We start from the raw sequence: 19,074 nt of genomic DNA, 5'->3' as shown, positions 1-19,074 counted from the left end.
AAAAAAAAATCAGTTGTCCTTTTTAAAAGACATGTGGCTCCTTCACCCCCATTCTGCACTCAGGTCCTCAGGCCCCGTCCCCTCCTCCCTCACCCCGCACCTGACCAGCGCAGAGCTGGGAAGTGTTTCTCTCCAGCAGGGTGAAGAGCCACAGTCCACACCTTCAGTGTCATCAACCGCGACCCAGGTACAGACTCTGACTCAGCGCTGCGTGAGCACCAGGGCAGAGCCCCATCTTCACACATCCTGGACATGTGAAGTGCCTGGATCTACGCCACATGTTTCCCTGGTGAGGAATGTGTCCCTGCAGAAAACTATGTTTCTAATGCACATGTCCGGTGATGAACTCACATAAAGTCAATGCACCACAAGCTAAAGCAAACACAGCACTCACCAGAGATTGACCCATTGTCGCTGCTCTCACAGACGCGCGAGGGCTCTGGAGGCAGCGCTGGGGTCCAGCACTGAGGACGGAGGCAGCTGCACGGGGTCCTGGAGTCTCCTGTCCAGAGCCCGCCACACGCTGCCTGGAGACACCAGAGAGTCACTGCGGGTGATGGCCGTGTGACACTTCTAGCAGGGGCAGGAGAGGCCCCGCGAGTCCATGAGTGGCAGAACCTGGGTTGAAGGTTCACCATAAGTTAGTAAAAGGTGACACTTCCCACTGCCTGATCAACAGTCACGCCAAGAACAACCGTCTCAAAGCTGATGAGTCACTTCAGAGTGTGGACACGATTTCCAACGAGACGACGCCCCGAACGCACTGTTCTGCCAGGACACCCCGGCAGTGGCTCCGCGCCGCCTCCCGCCCTCCTCTCCCTGGACACCCCAACAGGAATGCAGTCCCCCCTGGGTGCGCACCTCCAGGAGGGAGGCCAGAGTGCAGCAGCCAGCAGGATGCCGCCTGGGGGGCGGGAACGCAGAAACGCACCCGGAAATTCAGACAACAAGTCTCAAAGCCCCAGGAACCACCCCCCCAACGCCCTGCAAACCCAGTTTCCCGGGACCTCCCGGCATCCACAGGGGCGCCTCCCCCTGGCAACCTGAGTGAAGTCACCCGCCCACCTTGGGTCCGTGAATCTGGCCCCGGGCGCAATACCCTCCCCAGAAACGCAGCCTGGCTCTCCCCTCCCTCACACCCCGACTTTTGTGGGGACCCAGAGGAGTCAGTGCGCATGCGCACAGCCGGACCCGCGCTTCCCCAGTGCCCCCGCCTCGGGGACCCTGTGCCCCGCCCCGGGAAGACCCCGGGCAGCGTCCGGGGTCAGGGCCGGGCGGCCGCGCCAGGAACACCCCGGAAAGGCCGAGACGTTCTCCCCAACCGCCCTGCCCCGCCCCCACACACGCTCCGGGGGGAATCGGCTCCAAAGCGCCCGACTCCACGCGGCCGGGGCCCCCGCTCGCCCGCGACCCCCGCCCCCAACCCCCCGGCGTCTCCGCTCACCCGAGCCCGGCCTCCCGGGACAAACCCGCGCTCACCTTGGGGCGCCCCAGCGCTCGCGGAGGCGCCAGAACGTTCGGGAGGACGGGGGCGGGGCCGCGCCTGCGCAGATCGCGGAAGCCCCGCCCAGAAACCTCCGCGGGAACCACAGGGGCTGGAGACTACATTTCCCACAACCCCTTGCGCAGCCCGTCGGGTCGTCGTCTGGGTGGGGTTGCGGCCGGGAAGTGGGAGAAGTGGAGGTTGAGGAGAACCGGCAGGTGGGCGAGGCCCGTGAAAACTGCGGGGCCCATAAAGGGTTCAGGGTTCCTCAGAGAAGAGGCTCAACAGGGCCGCCCTGGGGCTGAAGGGGTTAAGCACCGCGCTGACTGACGAGCTATCTGCCCCCTCCACAGCAGGGAGCCTCCCACAGGGCATGGCAGACCTCTCCCTTCTTGCCCACTGCTCCCCTCAGTAGTGTATTTCAGTCAGTAGGCCTGTGCTATGTCCCACTCTGTCTCTGGTGAATCCTCTCTCTCTCTCTCTCTCTCTCTCTCTCTCTCTCTCTCACACACACACACACACACACACACACACCCCTTTGACCTGCACCCCAGCTCTTGTATGAATAAATTTTAAAAATATACGTAAAAAGTTCACATATAGTCTAAATAAGACATTCAGATACCAAGACACATTTCATCAAAACCAACATTCAGGTATTTAAGAAGCATCTTGACCTGATATCTGGATCACAGTGTCGGTGTTCAACATAAAGATGCTTTGCTTAGCTAATGTGAATGAACAAGAATTCTACACTGTTATGAAAAGCTCACCTGCTCTTTCATCACATGCTTGTGAAGATTTCTTTTGGCAACAATGTACGATAATATTCATGGCCCCATTACTACCATGAATAAACATGAGGATATTAATAGACTGTTAGTGTATTCCCTGAAGGAGAAAATGATGTAATGAGTCAAACTTCAGCACGTTTCCGTGTCTAAGTTTTATGCCCACAATGAAGTCCACGACTCTGGGTGATTTAGATCAATCTTTTCAGTCAGCCACAAACAGCATATCCATTTAGATTTTCTTCATCCATGATACATGACACCATCAATAATGTACCCAAGCAATTAAGATGCAAAGAAACTCATCAACTGGAGAGGGTCCCTTAGATGTTTGACACACGAAAGTCAAATACATGACTCCACCTACATCCCATAGATGTTTAACACATGAAAGTTAAATACATGACTCCACGTACATACCAGGAGAAAGACATAGAGTGAAGTGATTTAGGGCTGAATTATATTCATTAGGTCTCTTCACAATATCTCAAGTATGGTTGATTAAAAAAAGGACAGAGAAAATAACTATACAGGGCCCTAAACCATCGTCTTGAACTCTTATTTATTTTTTTTAAATTGATTTTATTTATTTATGCATACAAGAACAGAGGGGTAGGCCAGAAGTGTACGGGGTGAGAGGATTCCCCAAAGACAGAGTGCAGAACAGAACAAGCAGATTGAAACACACTGCTGAGGGGAGCAGCAGATAAGTCAGGAGAGGTCTGCTGTTTCATGTGGTCAGCTCCCTGGCCAGAAACCAAACGATAGCTTCATAGTGCTGTGACTTAACCCTCTGCACCAAAAGGAAGACCCTCAGACTTTTCAGTTATGCTAATATTTAGTGTTTTAATGTTGGCTTATGCTCCATAACAATTTTCTGACTTAAGGAATATAAAGTGTTTCTCACTTCCTAATGTATTGCAATATCTTAATATGAATCTAAATTGCATTATAAATTACTGAATCATATTTTCACTTCTTTCAAGTTTCCAGTATGAAAATCTGGTGCCTTCAAAATTCATATTTGGACAAATCCCTCATCACTTTCCATTTACAGATTCTCTTGGTTTGCACTCTCAGATGTTTAGGATGATCTGACTTCTGGTTAATCACTTTGACACTTCTGGTTAAACTTCTGGACTTCCGGTTAAAGGCACCAAAGTTGGGACCTCACTGGTGGCACAAGGGGTTAAGACACAACCTATGTAGCTATACGCAGCCACTGCAGTACGAGTTGGATTCCAGGTCAGGGAGCTACCCACATGGTGCAGCAGACCCCTCCTGTCTTGCCTGCTGCTCCCCTCAGCAGTGTATTTCAGTCAATCCGCCTGTTCTGTTCCCCACCCTGCCTCTGATGAATCCTCTCACACCCCCCCACCTCTGGCAGATACCCCAGTTCTTGTAGGCATAATAAAATAAATCTTGAAAAAAAGAGGCTAAAGTAAAAAAATTGACTTCACAATTTTAACATTTCTCTCTGATGTGAATTCTCTAATGTAGAGTAACACTTAACTTGCAGTGAAAGGCTTTGCCACATTCTTCACATTTGTAAAGTTTCTCCCCAGTATGAATTCTGTGATGTTGACTTAAATGTGATGAATGGTAGAAGGCTTTGCCTACATTCTTCACATCTGGAAGGTTTCTCCCCTGTATGAATTCTATGTTGTCGAGCAAGACGTGACTTATTGTTAAAGGCTTTGCCACATCCTTCACAATTGTAAGGTTTCCCCTCAGTATGAATTCTGTGATGCTAAGATAGTTAAAGGCTGACAGTTGGTTAAAGGCTTTCCCACATTCCTCACATCTGTAAGGTTTCTCCCCAGTATGAACTCTCCGATGTCGGGAAAGCTGACACAGCACAGGAAGGTGTTCCCATAATCAGGACGCGTGTAGGCTTTTCTCCAGCATGAATCCTTAGATTGTTAGTCAGCTGTGGATGCCAATACAAGGCTTTACCATGCTCTTCACACTTGTGAGGTTTCTCTCTGTGATGTTCAGTAAGTCTTGGGCACCATTTGGTAGCTTTGCCATATCCTTTACAATTGTAGATTTTCTCATGAAGTACACGGATGCTGGAAAAGTATTGAGGACTTCTCAATAGGATCCTGTGTAGATTTTTTCATCTTCCTTTCTAATTCTCTGATGTTGAGAATGACATGACTGAAAGTTTATGACAGTGTTTTGAATAATCATTTGTATTATGGACTAGGGGACTTCCCATATGTTCCAACATTCTTCTCAGAGATTGTGTCTTGTTAAAAATGTCACATGGATCTTTGCTAACAGAAACATATTTATCTCTACCTGCAACAGACATAAAATGGAGTTTTACCCAGCATGGTTTACACGCAGAATCACTTTGTACAGGAGGAATTGTGTTATGGATAATTGTCCCATATTGGGAATCTTCATTGCAACAACTGTTGTGCCCTTCACATGTCTCTTGACATGTCTGGTCTATCAATAATTGTAAATTCTCAAAGGTGCTAATTCATCTCCTCCCGGGCTCACATTTAGCAACAAATCTTCTGTGCCTGACTGTGGCATGGAGACATGGTTGTCTTGAGAAGACAGGTCAGGAAGACAACAAGGAAAAACTACCCCACACACAGCACTCAAGACAAAATACTTTAAATATTTAAGACATAAAATAAATACCATATAAAGACCCTCGACATGATGTTTGGATAGGTAACATCAGCACTAAACAGCAACACACATGCTTATGAATAGGTAACATCCTTAGGGAAAGGTAAATACATAGCAAATACTGATATAACACTATAGTAAAAATATTGTTTCTGCTTCAGTATTTGGAAATATGGCACACACAAAAAAATTCATAGATTCATGTTATAGAATACAAATATCATGAGATATAATTTGTGATGTCAGTAGGGGTAGAAATGTTAAGGAGTGGAGTTTTGGTATGCAGCTGAATTTACATGGTTTTCACTTTAGAAAAGACTGTCATAACTATTCAACATGCTATGGAATTCCCATGAGAAAAAAAGATACCATAAAATACATGGAAAAGAAATGAAAACAGAGACTGATGTTATGTGTACATAGGTTGGTTGACAATGCTTTACAATGTTTGTAAATAATATTACAAACGAATATACTTCCATTAACATCAAAATGTGTGAAAGTGGAGGGAAATCACCAACAAGAAAGGAGAGAGGAATTAAAGCATAAAAGAAAAGTTCAAAAAATATACAGTGATGCAGTAGGTTGGAAATGGGGTATAAAATGGCTGAGAATACTGCATCCGCAGTGGCGCAGCAGTTGAGCGCTGGGACACGAAGCTGCCCGCAGCCTCTGTAGCGCTGGTTAGATCTCTGGCCAACAGCCAGGGTCCCACATGTTGCGCAGACCTCTCATGCTGCCCACTGCTCCCCTCAGCAGTGTACTTTGTCGTCTGCTTGTTCTGTTCTCCGCTCTGGTTCTGGTGAATTCTCTCACCTCCACTGTGCTTCTGACTTCACCCCGTGCTTGAATAAATAATAAATAAATCTTACAAAAATTTAAAAAAATAAAATGACTGAGAATAGAGGAACCATTCTCTAATAAAGTCAATGCCTCCCTTTCAGTAACACTTTGGTGTAAATAAAAGTCCACAATACAATGGCAAATGTGTCTGAGTGAATTAAAAATAACACCAATTCAATCTTACCTATATGACACTCAACATAGCCTTCAGCTCACTATGTGGAATGTAAGGATGGAACTAGATTCTATGAAGACTAATCATGAAAATGGAGCCATGTGGATCACTCTAATGATATGATCTGAGTCTAAAGCATCACAGAATGAAAAGAATGACCCCAGAAAATAACAGAAAACTACCTGTATTGAGAAGTCATTGTAATATTACCTATATACTAAGATGAGGTCCTGAATGTGTGCCACAGACAAAGACAGAACTCAATGCAGAAGATGAAAACAATAAAATCAAGGAGAGGTTCAAGGCCCAATTGCAATTGGAAGGAAAATAATGTTATAAATTCAGGAATCAGAGTTGACAAACGGGTGAAATATAATTTGAAAAGAAAGATGTGGTATATAGACAGGATGAAATACTACTGAGCTATGAAAAATGATACATCTGGCCATGTGCAACAACAACAATGGAATGCTGGGGGAGGATTATGCTCAGTGAAAAGAAGCAGAAGGAGAAAGACTTACTGGATGAATTCACTCCTATTTGGACTTTGGAAAAACAAGGCAAAGAAACTGACAATACAAATCAAAATAAACTCTAGAAATAGGACTGCAGAATGAGGGTACAAAGAGGGAAGGACAGTGGGTGTGAGTACAAAAGTCGCAGGGGATTCAAAGATTTATGGAGAAGCCCACAATGCACTGGTGGTGGGTATGGTGGTGACAGACATCTGAGGATATGAGAATCTATTCCCTGAATCAGGAAGAGTGAAGTAAAACCATGGTTCCTCGATTCCAAAAAACTAAGCAATACTGAGAAAACATTGCAACAAAGCAAACTCCCCAAAACTTGTCATTCAGAAAACAATACTAAGAGGTAAATTTAAAACATTAAACAATTACAATAGCAATAAGAGAGATCTCAGTTGAGCAATGTAACTTCACACCTCCAGGAATTAGAAAAAGAACAATTTTAGCTCCATATTGGCAGAAAGGAGGACATTAAAAAAAATAAGAAATACATAAATAGAACATTATGGCCAAAAAGCAGGTGCTTCTCTATGAAAGGAAGTCTGGATTTTGAAAGATCAACAAAATGGACAAAACCTAAGTTCAATTCAGTAAGAAGGAAAGACAGAGGACTTAAGTGTCAGAGAGGAGACGCCCCCAGGGAGAGTAAGACTAAGACTTCACTTCACATCCCAGGGCTCCATTTTTTTTGCTCTAACAAGATGACCAGCTCAGGCGTAGACACAGCAAGACCTGTTTATTAGGACAGGTGATATGAGATGGCCTGAAGATTCTCAAATTCCCAATACAGTAGTGTGTTCAGTAGAGGGGACAGTATAGAAGGTTCTGGAAAAGGATCACTGCAAATACTTTTTCTGACAGCACCTTTACCAGAAATCATTGAAATTTACATATCCTAAGAACCATTTCTACACCTCTGAGTCCTAGCAATGTGATAGAGAAGCTGGGATTTTGCTTGTAGCAATAACGCTTAAGTCACATATTTTCTTGAATGAGCACTCATACAGTGTGCAGGTTGCAGATCGTCCTAAGATAGGAGAAATTTAAGCCTTGAAGAAACATCATGAGATTTTCCAACAAACCCACACTGTTTTTCTTTAAAATAGGGACCTAAAAGTATCTGACAATCTTGGGCATCCCTAGAGAACATCCACACGTGGTACAGGAAACACTGAGGGCAGATGGGGAAATCTAGAGGGATATTCTCCTCACCCAAGGACACCACATTTCTGTATGTCTCTAGCACCATTTCCCTGTACAATTTACACAGTAGCTGGTCCAGGCCCTCCTGCTCCTTGTGTGAGAATTTGATGGCCACATCTCTGAAGGTCAAGGGTTCCTGAAATCAAATTAAACAGTTACTACATGGCCACCAGCAGAACTCTACATAGGACACAAGGTGAAAAGAGAGTTGTGAGGGGACCCATGGTGGCACAAGGGGTTCAGTCTCAGCACTATGAAGCTATGACAACCACTTAAGGACAAGTTTGATCCCTGGCCAGGGAACTGACACACATGGCGCAGCAGACCTCTCCTGTCTCGTCCTCTGCTCCCCTCAGCAGTTTATTTCTGTAGATCTGCCTATTCTGCTCCCCACTCTGTCTCTGGTGAATCCTCTCACTCCCCCAAACCCTCACCTTTGGCCCATACCTCACCAATATATGTATAAGTAAATAAATTAAATCTTTAAAAAAAAGGGGGAGACCTGGTTCTGAGAAAGAAGAATGCCCTTATTCAGTAACATCCATGTTTACACAGCAACAGTCTAATGAGCCCAGCGAATCACATATGCCCACAAAACCACCGTGGACACTATAATTTCAGTGACGTCAAATCTGACCCAGGGCACACATCTGTACAACAAGGAGACAGGACAATTGGAAAATTCGTAGTAGAAACGGAGATGAAAGACTGAAAGGAAATTGTAGGTAATAATCAAATACTAAGCAAAGCGACAACAAAAACAATCATTTTTAAAGATTTTTTTTATTTATGCATACAACAACTGGGGTACAGGTCAGAGGTGCGGGAGGTGAGAGGAGTCACCACAGAGACAAAGTGTGGCGCAGAACAGGCAGACTGACCAAAGTACACTGCTGAGGGGAGTAGCGGACGAGACAGGAGAGGTCTGCTGCGCCATGTGGGAAGCCTCCTGGCCTGTCAGGGATTGAACTCGTGCTGCAGAGCCTGTGGACAGCTTCACAGTTCTGTGTTTAGCCTTTGCCCCAACAGGGGGACCCCGTTCCCACAGCTTTCATTAGAATCATGTATGAACCAGATATAATTCTCTGAGCTTTTAATATACTTTATCTTTTATGTAACCATTTCCTCAAACACCCACAATATTACAGACCAGGGTTTTCCCTACAGATCTGAGCTAAAATGAATCAAAGAGGACCCTAAATGAATGAGCACAGCAGGTTTTATAGCCGACAAGAATGGTTTGGTTAAAAAAGGGAAAGACACAGGACACAGTATATAATGTTATGTTTCAATTAATAAAAATGGGACCACATACACACTACATGGATGAATGTAGTCTTGTCAACGAATTCAAGATTATTCAAATACTATGAAGGAAACCGAGCTGTGGGTGATACTATGTGCATACTTCAAACCCACTATGTAGACATACACTGTGGAATCCATTATAATAAAAGCTACTGTTTTGAGTGTAATTTCTCAAAAAAATGTTACATTATATAGGTTCAACTATTGTAAAATTTTACTACAATTCAATACATGATAACATTTTTGGTTCATTTCTCTGGAAGTATAAACAAGCTATGAGAGAGAACGTGTGTGAAATGACTGGCATTTCCATTGACATTCACACCGAAAGGAATGAAATAAGTGTGACTGTATCATTCAAGTGAAAGAAGGAGGTGAGGGACCTGAACCCTGAAAATTAAAAAAAAACTCTATTAAAGGAAATAAAAAACAGAGAAATACAAAGATGTCCCATCCTCCTAGGTGGGGAGAATTAACATCATAAATGGCCTTATTGTCTACAGCAATTTACAAATGTATGCAATACCTACCAAATACCAAGGACGTTTTTTTATAAGGAAATAGAACAATCCCCACATTTATATGAACCCAAAGAAGGTCCCAAATAGCAAAAAATCTTGGGAGAAAAGAAGAAAATGTAAGTATCACATTTCCTGACTTCAAAATATATATAACACCAACAGTAATCACAACATTATTTTACTGGAACAAAACCAGAACTCAGAGCAATGGAAGGCAACTAAAAACCCAGAGAGCAAATGATATAAATATGAAGAGTTCAATCTTGGACAAAGGAGCTAAAATCATACCATTCAGACAAGACAGCCTCTTTAATAAATAGTACTGGGTTGGGCTCCCTGGTGGCCTAGGGGTTAAGAGTCAGTGCTATCATGGCTATTCCAGGCCAGAGAGCTGACCCACATGTGGCACAGCCGACCTCACCTGTCCCTCCCACTGATTCCCCGAGCAGTGTATTTCAGTGGATCTGCCTGTTCTGCTCCATAATGTGTTTCTGGCAAATCTTCTCAAACCCTGAATATCTGGTCTACACCCCAGTTCCTCTATGCATACATAAATAAATATATATTTTAAAAAAATGGTGCAGGGAAACATGAATAATGACTTACAAAAATAAGAACCAAGACCCATTCAAAACTCCATACAGAGCCTCCCTGGTGGCACAACATATGAAGGTATCCATAGCCACTGATGCATGAGTTCAATCCCCAGGTAGGGAGCTACCCATATGGTGCTGAAGACCTCTCCTGACTCGCCCGCTGCTCCCCTTACCAGTGTATTTCAGTCAGTCTGCCTGTTCTGTTCCTCACTCTGTCCCTGGTTGTGATACATATTGAATCCTCTCACCCCCCACACCTCCGGCATGTACCTCAGTTCTTGTATGCATAAATAAATAAATCTTTAAAAGAAAAACTCCATACAGAAAACTAATTCCAAATGGATTAAAAGTTTGGACAACCTAAGAGCCCAAATCATGAAGCACTGAAAGAAAATAAAAGGGTACACTATGGGACAGCTGCTGCAAATGTACGAGGGAACACAACCCCAATGCCAAGGGAAACAAAACAAGTTTCACAAGTGGGACAACACCAAATCTAAAAGCTTTTAGAACTCAAAAGAAACCAGCACAGAAACAGAAATGCATCCTACAGAATAGAACACATGCAACACATCTGTCAAGGGGTTCATTCTAAAATTTGTAACGTTCCCACCCAGTGTGAAAAAACAACAAATGAGTCAATTGAAAAGGGCAAAGGAAATAAACACTTTGCTAAAGTGGAAATTCTGAGGTCCAACAGGCATAGGAATGTTCACCTTAATTTATTGTAAGAGAAATGTCAATTAAAACCACACTGAGATGCTACCTCAACACTTGAGAATGGTCCAAATAAAAAAGAGTGAAATGAACAATGCTAGAGAGGGTGCAGAGAAAAGGGAGCTCTCACCCATGGCTGGTGGCCATGAGAGTTGTACAGTCCCTGCAGATAATGGGGCAGAGATTTCTTAAAGAAATAAAAATGGAAATTTCATATGTCAGCAATACTTCTACAAGTTATTTATCCAGGGCCTCCCTGGTGGCACAGGGGTTAACACACAACCAATGAAGCAATCCGCAGCCACTGCAGCACGAGTTCGATTCCTGGCTGGCCAGGGAGCAACCCACATGGTGGGACAGACCTCCCCTGTCTTGCCTACTGCTCCCCTCAACAGTGTACTTCAGTCTGTCTGTCTGTTCTGTTCCTCACTCCGTCCTTAGTGAATACTCTTGCCCTCCTGTGCATCTGGACTGTTCCCTGGTTCTTGAATAAATAAATAAATTTAAAAAATAAATAAAAATTTAAAAAGGAATGGATTAAATCTTTTGGAAAAAATCAATCGACTTTATTAAAACCTGCATTATGTTCACATATAGTCTAAATATTTAAATATCACTGTATGCTCCATGTTGAAAATAAAAATGCAGGCATTTAAGAAGCATTCTTGTTCTTTTGAAACCAGGATCCCTAAGTTGGTGGTCAACAGAGTCATTACTTAGCTACTGTGCATGCACAAATTCTATGCCCAGTACAGGACAGTCACCTCTTCTGTCATCATGTGTCTGTGAAGATTTCTTTTGGCAATGATATCAAATAATATTCATCTCTATATTAATACCAAAAAGAAACATCACAATTTTAATAAACTGTGCATTTCCTCAAGGAGTCCATCATGATATGATTTGACATGTTCCTCTTTCTGACTTCAATGGCAACATTAAGGCCCAGAACTCTTCTTGGTGATTTAGATCAATGTTTTGAGTCAACCAGAAGCAGCATGTCCATTCATATGTTCCTGATTCATGGCACATTAATGTCCTAAATTTACCCTGCAAGTTAGATATAAATAAATCCATCGACTAGGACAGTCTCTCAGATGTTTGAGGCAGCAAAAAAAAAAAAAAAAAAGAAATCAAACACCTGACTTCACATACACAAGGGGACAAAGCCAGAGAATGAACTGATTTAGAGCTGAATTATATTCATCACCTCTTCATAATATCTCAAGCACTCTGACAAAAAGTACGTGGAATGTAATTATACTGGTCCCCAACATATCGCCTTGGATATTTAAATGATACTAATACACACTTAGTGCTTTAATGTTGGTTTATGCTCCATAAAATATCTGATTTAAATATCAGTGAAGTTTTTGAATTATTATTGTACTGCAATTTTTAAATGTATATTTAGAGTTGATTATTCTATGACAGCTTACTTTTCCATATCTTTACTTCTTCAAAGTATCATGCTAGCATGAAAATGGTGGTTGCAAAATATCTATTCTTACAAACCACTCATCACTTTACATTTGAAGGTTTCTCACCAGTGTGCATTCTCTGATGTGCAGAGTGATTTGACTTCCGGTTAAACAGTTGGCCACATTCTTCACATTTTGAACATTTCACTCGTAAATGAATTCTCCGATGTTGAGCAAGTTTTGCCTTCTGCTTAAAGGCTTTGCTGAATTCTGCACATTTATAAGCTTTTCTTTCACATTTGTATGAATTCAGTGACAATGAGTAAGACTTGACTGCTGGTTAAAGGCTTTCCCAAATTCTTCACATCTGTACGTTTTCTCAGCATTATGAACCCTCTGGTGTTCAGAAAGGTGACACAGGTAGAGAAAGGCTTTACCACAGTGTGGACATGTGTAAGCCTTTTCTCCAGTATGAATCCTTACATGTTTCGTGAGCTGTGGATGCCAACAAAAGGCTTTACCACACTCTTCACATTTGTGCCATTTCTCTCTATGATGTTGAGTGAGTCTTGAGCACCATTTGTTAGCGTTGCCATATCCTTTACAGTTGCAGGGATTCTCCTGAAATGTGTGATGTTGGAGTAGTTTTGAGGACTCCTCAATATGATCCCGTGTAGATTTTTTTATCTTCCCATTCGCATCTCTGATGTTGAGTACTATTTGACTCAGAGTATACACCTGTCCCATATCCACAATGTACTGAATGATTATTGCATGATGGACATGGGACTGCCTATATGGTCTAACTGTCTTCTCAGAGAATATGTATTATTAAAATCTGTCAGAGATCTCTGCTTACAGAAACACCCTTTTCTATGCAAGGAACAGACATAAAATGCGGCTTGACCCAAGACATTTCATACACATGATCTCTTCTTGTGGGAAGAGTTGTATTCTGGGTCATTGTTCCAGCTTGGCTATCTTCATTGCAACAAATGTTCTGCCCTTCAATGGATCTTTAGCGTGTCTGGTCTTCCACTAATTGTAAATTCTCAAAGGCACAGATTCCATCTCCTCCCAGTTCCATATCTGGAAGCAAATCTTCTGTGCCTGACTATGGCATGAGGACTTGGATGTCATGAGAAGAGATGACTGGAAGAAAGCAAGTGACTATTTACCACATTTACAGCACTCAAGACAAAATACATTAAATGCATAGTCTATAAAATTAATATCAAGTAAAGGACATAGGCATGATGTTAGAATAGGTAACACTATGACTTTGCTCCTCCTATAAAGCCTAAAGGATTCTAGACAGCAACACAAAAGTTTATGAAAAGGTACTATCCTTAGGGAAAGGTAAATACAAAAAAATATACAAAATTGCGTGATACAGTCCTGTAGTAAAAATACTGATTCTGCTTGAGTATTTCGAAAGGCCACGTCAAAAATACCCATGGAATTATGTTCTGAATATATGATGTAGTGAGATGTTGTGATGGCAACAATGTTGGTGTAGGGTAGGAATGTCAAAGAGTTGAGTTTCGTGTGTGCAATTGAAATTACATTATTTTCAGTCTAAAAGGTTTCATAGCTTTTCAATATGGCACGTAATGCACATTATAACAATAAAGACACCAGGAGAACACATGGGAGGGAAATGAACATGGCTTTGTCCTGTGCACACAGGCTAGATGTCCTGTGCACACAGGCTAGATGACAATACTGTACACAATAAATAGTATTATGAATCAATATACCTCAATAAGCATAAAAAATATGATGACATATTAGACAAAAATCACCAGACAAAAAAGGAGAAAGGAATAAAAGCATGTCACACAAAGTCAAAGAAACACAGAGATGCAATTGAGAGGAAATGAGGTATGAAAAAGGCTGATCATAAAAGAAACATTTTTAAACAACAATACCTGGGCCTCCCTTTCTGTAATTAGTTTATTCATAAATGAAAAAAAAATCCACACTGAAATGACAATGTGTCTGAATGAATAAGAAAACGACACCAATACAATCTTATCCACATCACAACCACCAAAGATTTAAGTGCACCATGAGGAATGGAAGATGGAACTATATGATGGGAAAAGTGATAATGAAATATGGAGCTGTGTTGAACACACTAATATCAGAAGAATATAAACTGAGTCAAAACCATCACAGAATGTAAAGAAGATCACAATAGGAAATGACATATTTTGGGTAGTCATTAAAAATATTCCACATGCACTAACGTGAGGTCACTGAATGTGTGCAGACCACACAGGCAGGGCTGAATGCAGAAGAGGAAGTCAATATAATTCTAGGAGAGGTTCCAGCACCAATTGCAATTAGAAGGAATATAATAATGTAAGTGCAAGAAGGTGAGTTGACCACTAGGGCCAAATTTAATTCAGAAATCAAGATGCAGTTCACATACACGATAGAGTAGAGACAGCTAAGCTATAAAAAAGGATGAACTCAGGCTATTTGCAACAACAGGATGGAACATAGCAGGAGCATAGCTAATGTAGAAAATCAGGAGAAAGACATTTGCTGGATCACTTCACTCCAATTTCAAATCTGGAGGAAAAAAGAAAGGAACCAACAAACCAGAACAAACTCTAGAAATATGACTGCAGAATTGTGGGTATTAGAGAGGGATGGAGAGTGGGTGTGGGTACAGAGGTGGGAGGGTGTTCAAAGATCTATGGAGAAGGCCCACGAGTGCACTGGTGCTGAGTGTGGTGGTGGCAGACCTCTGAGAAGATGAAACTCTATTCCCTAAATCAATTGTTACCTCAATTCAAAAAATCAAAGAATATATTGAAAATATGGAGATGAAACAAATTTCCCAAAAACTGTGGACTCAGAAAACGATAAGATGTAAATTTCAAGCACTGGCACACTAACAATAACACGGATCTCAGCTGCTTAAATTAACTCTAAAACTCAAGAAACTAGAAAAGGAACAATCTAAGCTCTAAATTTCCACAAAGAAGGACATTTCAAAATAAAGAAGAAATACATAAACATAACATGATGGCAAAAATGTTTGGGCTTCTCTATGAACAGAAGTCTGGAATTTGAACAAAAGCAATAAATTTTAAAAAATGATAGTTCAATTCACTAGAAAGGAAACGAAGAAGACCAAGAAAATCAGAAAACCCATAAAGATATTTCCTTAGTTTTTATGTCTCCTCGGCACTGGCTACAGTCATCTGCAGATGTTTTCAAAGGCATGTACTTCCCTTCATGGCAGGGAGAGACCTTGCTGTCAATTCTTATTTAAATGTTACATCACGCGCTGCTCAGAATGACAACATATGCAGCAAACTCTGCCTCATCATTTGTCCAACTTTCTCCTGCTCATCGAAGGGAAAAAAGTTCTGCATCCAGCCTGTGGTCGTCACTGTGAAAGGCTTTCTGCACATCCTTCTGACATCAACACTCCTTGGCTGTTACTGGAGTCACTGCAATACTTGGTAGCTGTTTCTACATAATTCATAGCAGCTCAAGTTTTTATCTAGTATGTTAGTTGCATCCTTCCACTGATCCCTTTGCTTTCTTCCAGATGATCCCCACAAGAAGGTGGAATTGCACAGATCAATCTCTTCCCAAGATATGAGCCCCCAACCTGAAACTCTTGGTTCCATGGCTTTAGAAACCACAACCTTAGGTTTCCCCTCCCATGTCAGAACATCCCGTCCCTCACTGAATAATTTCTGGGTTCTCCTCAGCCTCACAAAGGCTAACTGAAATCCACTGCTGAGGGGAGCAGCAGACAAGACAGGAGAGGTCTGCTGTGCCATGTGTATAGCTCCCTGGCCGGTCGGGGATGGAACTCATGCTGCAGAGGCCACAGATAGCTTCACAGTGCTGTGCTTAACCCCTTGCACCAACAGAGAGGCCCACATTTTCCTTTCTCACTGCATAGCACTTCAACAAAGCAAAGACCACTTCCGTGATTACTGTTCTTATCCCCACTCATAGATAATTTATCACTGTCAAAAACTTCCCATGAACATACTCAGTGAAAAAACAAATGTCTGGGGCCTCTCCGGTGGTGCAGCGGTTGAGCGCTGGGATGTGAAGCTGCCTGCAGCCTCTGCAGCGCTGGTTGGAACCCAAGCTGCTCCCCGGCTACTGGAGGAGGGTTCCACATGGTGCGCAGACCTCTCCTGCAGCCCGCTGCTCCCCTCAGCAGTGTCCTTCGGTCCTTCTGCCTGCTCTGCTCCCCAATCTGGCTCTGGGGAATTCTCTCACCCTCCCGCACTTCTGACTGTACCCAGTGCTTGTATAAATAAATAAATTTTAAAAAAAGCCTGAATAAGTACCTTAAAGAAAACAGTCGGTGAGAATAAACTAATAGAGAGAACACAGAAAATGTGATTTCTGCAGAATAATTTCCTGCTGTATCAGGGACTGCATACTGGTGAAGTCCAACATTGACAACCATTAAAAAAAGAGCAGGAGGAAATCTAGGAGAGAGCTTATGTGGAAACTGAATAAAGAATCACTTTGATAAATGCAGATAAACTGTCCAAGGTTTGGACACTGGAAAGGTAGCTCAGTGTGGCCAATATCACTGGCCACTCTCCCAGCCTCCTGCTAGCCTCCTGCCAGGCAAGCACTGACTGACCTGAGAGATTCTGGCTTGGGGCTTCCTCCACAGTCCATGGCTGTACTCCCTTCTCCAACCTGATGCTCTCCCCAGGATCGGTAACACAATGTCCTGTGATGAGGAACAGTGTTGGTTCGGTCAAGTCAAACTTCAGTTTTGAAGACTAACGAAAGCAGTGTTAAGAGCTGTGCAACAAAGGTGATCTGGAACTTTTCAGAATTAGGGCGAACACCCACAATCTAGTCTGTTTGCCATGTTCAACCTCACCACCACCCAATTTCACAAGAAAGACCACACTTAATCAGTGTAGAAAACAGCACTTGCACTCGTGTTACACTGGAGCTTCCTCACAGAGGGACACCAGGTGACTGCAGGTCTCCAGCATCACATCCCGGTACAGGGTCCTCTGAGCATCATTCAGGTCTTCCCACTCCTGCCAGGGGAAGTTCACAGCCACATCCTCCAATGACACCATCCCCTATGAGGGAACATTTCTCCTCATTTCAGGGCCGTCAGCCTGGGTCACACAGCAACAGTGTAAACACTCCTTCTTGTGCTCTTGTACAGGAGGCACCATCTTCCTACTCACACTGTGCTGTGAACAGAATTCTCAGGGGAAATAGTCTTACCTCTAGATTAACCCATTTGCTCCTATAAGAACCACAATAGTTTACCATACAAATTTGGAAGTGTCTTTGAGTCTATGAATACAAGGATGAATAAAATCTTCTCCTTGAAGAGCTTATCACCTGGTTGGCAGGTAGAATAGACACATACATGGAATAACGTGCTACGTAGCGGTGTGAAAAGCCTGCTGAATGCAGACACGGTACAAGAGAAGAAAAACCAACACTTTGTAGTGTTGGGTTACACGTCACTGAAGACCCAAACGCTGAGCTCTTCCTTGTAAATCACACTGTCATGAGGATGAGATAACAGCAGATGTCATAGAGTGAGAAAATAAAAAAACACTCACCATGATAACTGAACTGCAAAGAGCATGCTGCCAGGCAGAGTCCCCAGCAGTAAGGCAGGAGAGACAATGAAAGTATTCTGTCCTGAAACTGAATGATCTGGGCTCGGCGTCCCCATGAGGCGTGTCCTGACACCTCCTCTGTCAGATTCCTGCCCCTATGGCCTCTCTGCTGCCTCCTGGTCCATCCCCTCATCTCCTCATCTCCCTGCCTCTGACTTCCCACATCTGAGGACCCAGAGACCACATTTCCCACAGAGTCTCCTCCTGGGTCACACCCACACGTCCCCTCTGCAGGATGGGCTTGTCCACCCCAGGTCCCTCCCGGCCCCTCTGTCCCCCTCAGACTCATGCAAGTCTGTGCAATGAGAAGGCCGCTCTGGGGCTGAGCTGGACGGTCTGTGCGTGTGTCTGTCCTTGCCAGTCCCAGGGTCCCTGGTCCCCCGGGTGCGGGTTTGTTCCTCCACCCAGGCCCGTGCATGAGTGGGGACGTCTGGACACGGGGCAACCTTGTCCTCACTCCACCTCCCCCCAGTCTCATCCTCTCCCCACTTGGTGGAGTGATGGAGGGTCGGGCCCTGGGGAGGAAGGGTTTGTAAGAAGATATAGTAATATAAAATTATTGCCACACATTGGTAGGAATAATTCCAGAAATTTATAAAAACAAGAAAATAAATCAGGGTTTGTAGTGGTCAAAAATGTTGACATCTGTCGGGTAAACTTAAATACGTCTCTAAAATTTATAAAATAACTTGACATATCTCCTCCAGGCCTTGATTAATTACTGTGACTCATTTCACAATTACACTGACAATCCCTGAGTGTGGAGATTGGGAAAAATCCCAAGTTCACGTCCGCAAATAGACAGATGTGGGCACCACCATCATGTTAGTGCCAGAGCCAAGAAGGGGTCAACATGTTGCTGACAAGTTACTGAATTGCTTCCTGATTCATACCTGTCATCATGTTCAGGAGAAAAGGCATAACATTCTGAATTGAACAATAAGTGTAATTTTTAATTCCCTCTTGAATGTCTTCCTCACCATCCAATTCTATCAATTGCTGTGATTTTATTCAGTGGCCAGAACCCACTGAGTGTGCTGATGCTCATCCCAGGTGTGCAGCAGAAATTGTCACAGCTCCCATGTATTAAAACCTATGATCAGTGTTTTAAACGTCAATATCTTTGACCACTGTAAATTACAAGAGAATGTGTGTTCTCTCACCGAGTCTCACCCAGGCTGAC

This window comes from Talpa europaea, assembly GCF_964194135.1.
Source record: "Talpa europaea genome assembly, chromosome: 8".
Classification (NCBI taxonomy): domain Eukaryota; kingdom Metazoa; phylum Chordata; class Mammalia; order Eulipotyphla; family Talpidae; genus Talpa; species Talpa europaea.
The sequence above is the reverse complement of the archived record's forward strand: the minus strand, read 5'-3'. Positions refer to the sequence as shown.